General features: G+C 31.8%; 1 protein-coding gene across 1 annotated transcript in view; it reads right to left on the reverse strand.

Moving 5' to 3' along the window:
- The window catches only part of LOC117180393 (arylsulfatase J-like), a 38,169-nt gene extending 32,678 nt beyond the window's left edge, over positions 1 to 5,491 (reverse strand). The window contains exon 1 of the mRNA XM_033372881.1: positions 5,406 to 5,491. The gene's annotated coding sequence lies outside the window, so the exon portion shown is untranslated. The remainder of the gene's footprint in view (positions 1 to 5,405) is intronic.
- Positions 5,492 to 7,373: the final 1,882 nt, after the last annotated feature.

Genomic DNA, 7,373 nt, shown 5'->3' on the forward strand with positions numbered 1-7,373 from the left:
GAGGGAGCTCTTCTTAATATTTTGACACCAAAATCATGTCGATACACCTTACCGACTGCGAGTAAAGCCACCCACGCTTTAACTTGACAGACTGTATCAAACTTAAACAGATGTTATTCAAAATGGCATTTCAGGTTTTAAAACATAGCAAATCAAATTTAAACATGGGAAGTATTCTAAAATAGAAATTTCAACAACACTACATTTATATGCGACGCGACATCATTATTAGACTGAAGTTGTACAGTCGAGCCCGTGTTTGTCCTGCTGAGCAAAGCTACTGACATTTTCTTGTCGTCGCTTTCTCTGGAGTGTTTTCTTTTCCGGAACTCAGCACCAGATGGCTGTTTAGGAGGCATTGTAGTAAAGTTTTCAGAAACTCAGTATATCCAAGCAAAACAAAAAGTTTGCACTATTTGAAGATTTTGGTAGAGATATACGAGGGGTGGAAGGGCAAAAGGAGGTAACTGACAAAATGGCAATTATACAGGGGAGCGAAAAAACATTATGTAATATCGAAACCGCAATTAAAAAAATATAAGATTCAACTTCCTAGCTAACTTATTACTTAATCGATACCAAAAAAGTTTGATTGAAAAGAAGCTTCCAGTTATGAGAACAGTATTGCTCGAAGGTGATCATGTCAGGATGACACTAATTTCACCCTGCTCGAATCGAATTGAAACAGTTATTAAAAAAGAAATACCCATGAAAAAGAAACTGATTATCCATCCCCGAGATGTGAGTTACTGGGGATCACTCCGTGTGTCCGGTCGAAAAAATCGGTTTTTTTGTTGCCTAAATTTATTCCTACACATGTGTAGAATATGCTGGTGAAGTGATATTCCAATATTCGAAGTCATTGGAAAGTTACAGCTATTAGAACGACTAGGTTCACTTCATTGTTTAAAGTATTCTTGAACTCTCAAACGCGTTTTTCTCGAAACCACGTTTTTCAAATTGGCCGGCCTGAAATCTCAAAAAAGGTTTGACCGATTTCTTTAAAATTTGTAGGGTAGATTCAGCACATGTGTACGCATCGCCTGAACTAGGATAATTGAAAAATTCCAAGCCGTTTTTTTCGTACAGAAATAATCGAAAAAATCATGAAATTTGAAGAAAAAAATTTCAAAACCGTGTCAATTACTCAATTCACAATATTTTAAAAATATCCTAGTTCAGGCGATGGTCACAGCTTCACAGATTAAAATGCCGTTTGGTTTTTTGATTTCAAATAAGCCGTTCGCCCGGAATCATGCTGGCCATGGACACACTTTTTTTGACATGGTTGTCTTCGGATTGGCGCCATACCTATTATAATAAATATTTTGGGTTCAAACTTGCACAATTTACTGTTAAAATGTGAATAAATATATAGTTAAAAGTTCAAAGTTGTATGTTGTTATCGTTCGTCAAATAAAAATGCCACAAAAAGGTAAAAAAATAGGCCGTCACATGGGGTGACCCCCTTAAGGCAGTATTCTACTTTGAAATGCTCGGAAAAAAAACTATTTTTGTGAATTTTTGCTGAGGTTATTATTAATGATATTGATGTGGGGTTTATTAGGTTTAACAAATGCACTCTTATAATATATATATATATATATATATATATTTTTAAATTTTAATTTCTTTTCTACACTTTTTACACATAAAAACGTCAGCCAAGGTCAACTCCTCGAAAAGTAGGTAGGTCTGCCCTGTTGTAAAAATTTCGAGAAGGGGCGGTCCGAAGCTAAAAAATTAAACAGTTTTAGATTTAGTATGAATCCAGCAATCGGCTGAATTAGAATTTCTGATACACATGCAAAAATATAAAATGGCGGCGAAGAAACAAAACAAAAGCTAAAAAAGTAGGTTAACTTTCACAGTTTCTTGCAACAATAATATCGTTAAAATTATTTTCTTTTATTTATCCTAGTTTAGCCGATTGCTGGAATCATACTGAATCTAAGACTGTTTAATTCTTCTGTTTCAGATCGCCGATTCTCGAGATTTGTACAACAGCGTAAAGTTGAGTTTGACTGACGTTTTCATGTATAAAAAGTGCATAAAATAAATGAATAATTGTTTAAAACGTATTTTAAGAGTGTGTTTATTTAGTATGAATTTTATTTATTTATGTATGAAAATTAGCGGTTGCTACCCCAACTGGGGGGATGGGAACCCAAGAGGTTGGATAGGTGGGGTGTGGCTTTCAGTGAGATGGACTGGAAAATTTAGATTTTACTGAAAATAATACTAAACAATTCATGATTTTAAGTAACAATGAAGAAAAAGCGTTTTTTTCATAAGATACAAGACCGTCGCCACCCCGGTGGCGGAGGGAGTGTTCGCCCCTGTTTTTTAAATGCTAACACGTCCCCGACGTGTTGAGTTTATGAACACGGAGGGAAAAGGTTATATCCAAAAAAGTTCTTCAGTTCTGAGAAAATCAATTTTCAATGAGACGGTGTGACAGTGTGACAGATGATTTTTCGCTTTTGCGTAGTAATAAATAATTGTATGTACATTTTGCGTTATTGAACCATAAAGATATTGAAATATATGCCTTTCGGGAATAAAATAAAAAATTGTGACTTTCAGGTATTACTAACATAAAAAATAAGATTTCAGACAAATTCTTCTAAAACAATGGGTATTTGAATTTTTGATCATTTTTTGGCAAAAAAAACCCATTTTCGGAAAATTGTCAGTTAGGGATCGTCCATAAATTACGTAACGCGTTTTTCTTTTGTTTGAATGAAGACGAGCATGAAATTGATGTGAAGTTGAGAAAGACACAACGATATAAACAAAAGAAAAAAATGTTACGTAATATATGGACGATCCCTTACCTCATTTTGTATTTCGACCCTTGATTTTAGGTCTTGTACATTACACCATTGTAGAGAAAGTTACCTAATAAAAGAACAAAATTAAAGACATTTCGTTGAAAAATAAGACTTGGAACTGTTTGTTATTTCAAACCCGAAAGTTTACAGATTAATGTAATGATATTATGAATATATACTATGAATACTACGAATAAAACTGTATATTGCAATACCTAATACAATCTACCCTGGTGGACCGAAAGAACCGAATAGAGCCTCTACAAAGTACCCGTAAAGGCCCCATTGGGTCCCCATTCGGTTTCCTTTTTAAAAAAACTAAAAAAAAAACAGAAAAATAAACTTTTAAATGGTTGAAATTCGGATTCTGCGTTAAAATTTGCATTAGAAACTCACGGAGTAATCGCAATACTTTTTCTTGCAGCGTTAAAAACTTTAAAAAAATAAAATACCTGTCATTTACATGGGCCGAAGACGCCTTTAAGTGCATCTTCTTTTAGTAGCAGATAATAAGCTAATTTTCAGGCTTGAAAATTAGCGGGTGGTCTAGTGTATCATTTTTTCGACGATACTTATAACATCGTAAACCTAGGATCGAGCCGAGAATTTAGATTGAGTGCCGGGTATGCCTCACTCAACTTTACTATTGTTAGAGATTACAGTCGGTTGAAAAAAATTAGAAATGAGCAAATATTAAGGAATTTCATTTTAATATTGTGCATTCGGTTCATTACATAACGATAAGACGATTAAAAGAAGAAAGAAGAAAATCAGTTAATCCGTTCAATTTCTGGATACATCTTTTTTCTCTCTTCTCCAATTGTACGACAAAAAATACTGAAAGAAAAAGATACTGCGCTCAGAATTGGAAATTGTTAAATGGGAATAGTATGGAATTTTCCATGAGTGTTAAAACAATTTCCAATGGTTTAAGCAAATGCAAATTATTTAAACAATTATTTAATCCCAAAAAATGTAGAAAAGAATCGTATTTTATGATTGAAATGTAATTGTTTGTCATTGTTTGGAGTAGAAAATCGTTCTAAAAACATTATGTAATTATTAAAAAAATAATTATTTATTGCTTATTTCCAAATTTTTAAAAAGTTGTAGAAGTTGTTGTTTTCTGTTTGTTGTTGACGTTGTTTTCTTAATGTAAGCCATCCATACTTAATTTGACATAAATTTAAAAAAAATCAATAATTAATTGCAAAAACAATAACATAAAGATTTTAGCAGAATTTACTAGTCCTCGATATCATTGTATATTATTTTTGACTCGGAAAATACGATTTAAAAAGTATTTTTCAAAAAGTAATTATTTTAACAAGTTATATTTGCTTAAACAATTAAAAGTCGAGTCATCTATTCTTTGTATACATTATACAGTCATGTAATACACTATTTAGTTATTGTAAACAAACTGATTGAGAAAATTAGGATTGTTTAAACGAATAGAAATTTATTAAACATTTAAAAAAATGTATTAAAATTACGTAATTATTCAACAAAACGTAGCATAGGATACCAATTTAGAAAAAGTGGAAATCCGTAGCTGAGCTGTAACTTTGTTATAAATTTGAACAAAGAAACAATAAATAATTGCTTAAATAATGATATAATGTTTTTAGAAAAATGTGCTACTCCAAAGAATGACAAACCATTACATTTCAATCAGAAAATACGATTGTTTGTTCCATTTTTTGGGATTAAATTATTGTTTAAATGATTTAAATTTCTGTAAACAATTGAAAATTGTTTAAAAAGTAATGGGAAATATTCAAATTGTCCACTAGTAATTATTTGTATGAAAAAGACGACGGATATTGCTAAAAAAAATTATTAATAATAATGTAAATTCCTTACTTTTCCCATTCAACAATTTCCAATTTCGGGCGCAGCATCTTTTTCTTTCAGTATTTTTTTTCGTACAATCGGAGAAGAGAGAAAAAAGGTGTATCCAGAAATTGAACGGATTAACTGATTTTATTCTTTCTTTTTTCAATCGTCTTATCGTTATGTAATGAACGCGCAACATACTATGCGCAACATACCACTTGAGCTATTTTGGGTGCGCTTGAAGTCACCTTCAGCAGAAGTTAATGAAAATTTTTTTTAATTTTTAACGCTGCAAAAAAAAGTACTGCGATTACTTCGTGAGTTTCTAATAGAAAATTTAACGTAGAATCCGAATTTCAACAGTTTAATACTTGATCTTGCTGTTTTCTTTTAGTCTTATAAAAAGGAACCGAATGGGATCCCCATGGGGTCTTCACGGATACTTTTAAGAGGGTTCATTCGGTTTCTTCGGTTTGCCAGGGTACGCTCTAAATAGTCATGTTTTTTTAAATTTAATTTAAACAAATTTCTAAAAAGTCAAGAGATCAGAAAGGGATAGATGTTCAATTGTCCATAGTTTCAGTTTGCTAGAATCTCATTTTGCTCCAAAGTCTCTAAAAAGTCGCCAAAAGAAACGAAGTTTACGTGTTTCTTTAGGTTTGTTAAGATTGACGATATAAACGGAATTTCAAAGTGAAAATGTCACATTTTCAATGTTAACTCTTTACTTACTTAACTTTAACTTAATAATTTCACACATCACAAAAACTGATTCTGAGTAAACGGACACACAACGCGTAATAATTTATATATTTTACTAATCACCACAGCAGAGATGAAGTGCTCGTCTGAAGCTGCTCGAAGCCTTGAGATAGCGGAAATATGGGATGGAATTCTGATGCCTCATTACGACCGGATCTCTCCTTCTACCACCTGAGATATAGGCAAGGTGCGATCGAATTCGAAAGGATCGTTCCGAAACCGATCTTTATATCGTATAAGGTGGACAGAGGAGATTTGATCGTTTCGAAACGATAATTATGACTTGTCGTCAGCCCTATCCGACTCTCCGTATTTCAGCTATAAAAGTTTCGGACCTTATTGCTATGAGTTTCTATGTGCGAAATGTCGCCGCTTGGCGGCGCTTCTCACACGTGTCTCTACTTTAACATGCCGCTAAATGGGAAATTTTCTTAAAAACAATAATATTTATATATTATTTTATAAAATGTAAGCCTAAAATTTTTATAAGAGTACAAAAAGTCAAAGCAGTTGATTCGAGTAAAAATAGGTATCAAAATTGAGTGGGTGAAGAAAAATACTGTGAAGTGCATTGCTCCAAATTGTCAATCCGGCAAAATTTAGTTGAAATATGTCAGAAAAAAATAAATAGGGAAGATTTTTTCAGTAACAGCTGACCAGTTTGTTTACCAGAAACATTTTTTTCCGGATGATATTGTCTGGAAAAGGGGAGTGAAGGATCCTACTAGAAATGTTATAGCATCACTATGTATAAACTATAAGCAATATATTTATAATACTTTATTCGAATAAAATTTAAAAAATGAATCAAGAAATACAATGTGCAATATTAATTGCTTTAATTTCAATTTCCGAATTTTAACCTAAAAATAGCTGTCTTTTCCCAGCTGTGGCTGTTCCTCATCTGTTGAATATATTTGTTCTTCACTCAAACTTCTTTTCTTTCAGGAGGATTTTTTGTTTAAAAAATAAGGAAGCAATTAAAAATAAAGATAAATAAAAATTTTATATCTGGTCTTCTGATATTTTATTGTCGTGGACATCATTATAGACCTATAATGATTTTCCTATAATTTTTTCGCAATTACAGGATTAATGATTGGAATAATTATAGAAAAAATGTAGTAAAATAATTATGGTGATTAATAATATTGAAATCATTATTGCAAAAAGTAGAAGGAAGTATAAATAAATCATTTATTTTGAACTACTCACACAATAGTACATAAAGATGGACATATTTAAAGAAGCTTTGTTTAAGAATAAAGGTAAAATGAAACTTAAGAACTATGGGTATCTTCTACTTTTTGCAATATTTATTTCAATATTTCAATGTTATTAATTTACATAATTATTTCACTATAATTTTTCCTATAATTAATCGAATAATTGTTCTTATTAGCAGTCATAAAGTCGTGCAAAAATTATAGTAATTTGATTATAGGAAAATATTTATAGGCCTATAATGATTTTTCTATACTTGCACTTTTTCCTAAAGGATAGCCAGAAGAACTATGTACTAGTCCTTTCTTCTTATTTAATTATTGACTCATCACTTTTATTTCCAAAACACCCACACGCTCCCCGCAGCCCCCCAAATATGACCCAAAAATAATAAACTACATTTTTACGTACCATTGTCACTTCTTAGCAATTCCCGTCGCCTTTTATATACAGACAATTACTAATGAACAATGTGAATACGAGGTGTGTTCAAAAAGTAAGGTGACTTTTCATTTTTCGCGGGCTACGTACATTCAAGTGTAATTTTTTTGTTGTTGTTGTGTTGGTACACTCGTCACGATTATATGTTCACAGTTTTGACTATATAGCTCATGTTGTTTTTCTGGCAGAGGCGTAAAAGGTTAGAAGGGTTTGATGTGCTCGGCGATTTTCTTCTTTCGAAAAAATGGAGCAAAGAGTTTGCATTAAATTTTG

This window comes from Belonocnema kinseyi, chromosome 9 (genome assembly GCF_010883055.1).
Source record: "Belonocnema kinseyi isolate 2016_QV_RU_SX_M_011 chromosome 9, B_treatae_v1, whole genome shotgun sequence".
NCBI lineage: Eukaryota > Metazoa > Arthropoda > Insecta > Hymenoptera > Cynipidae > Belonocnema > Belonocnema kinseyi.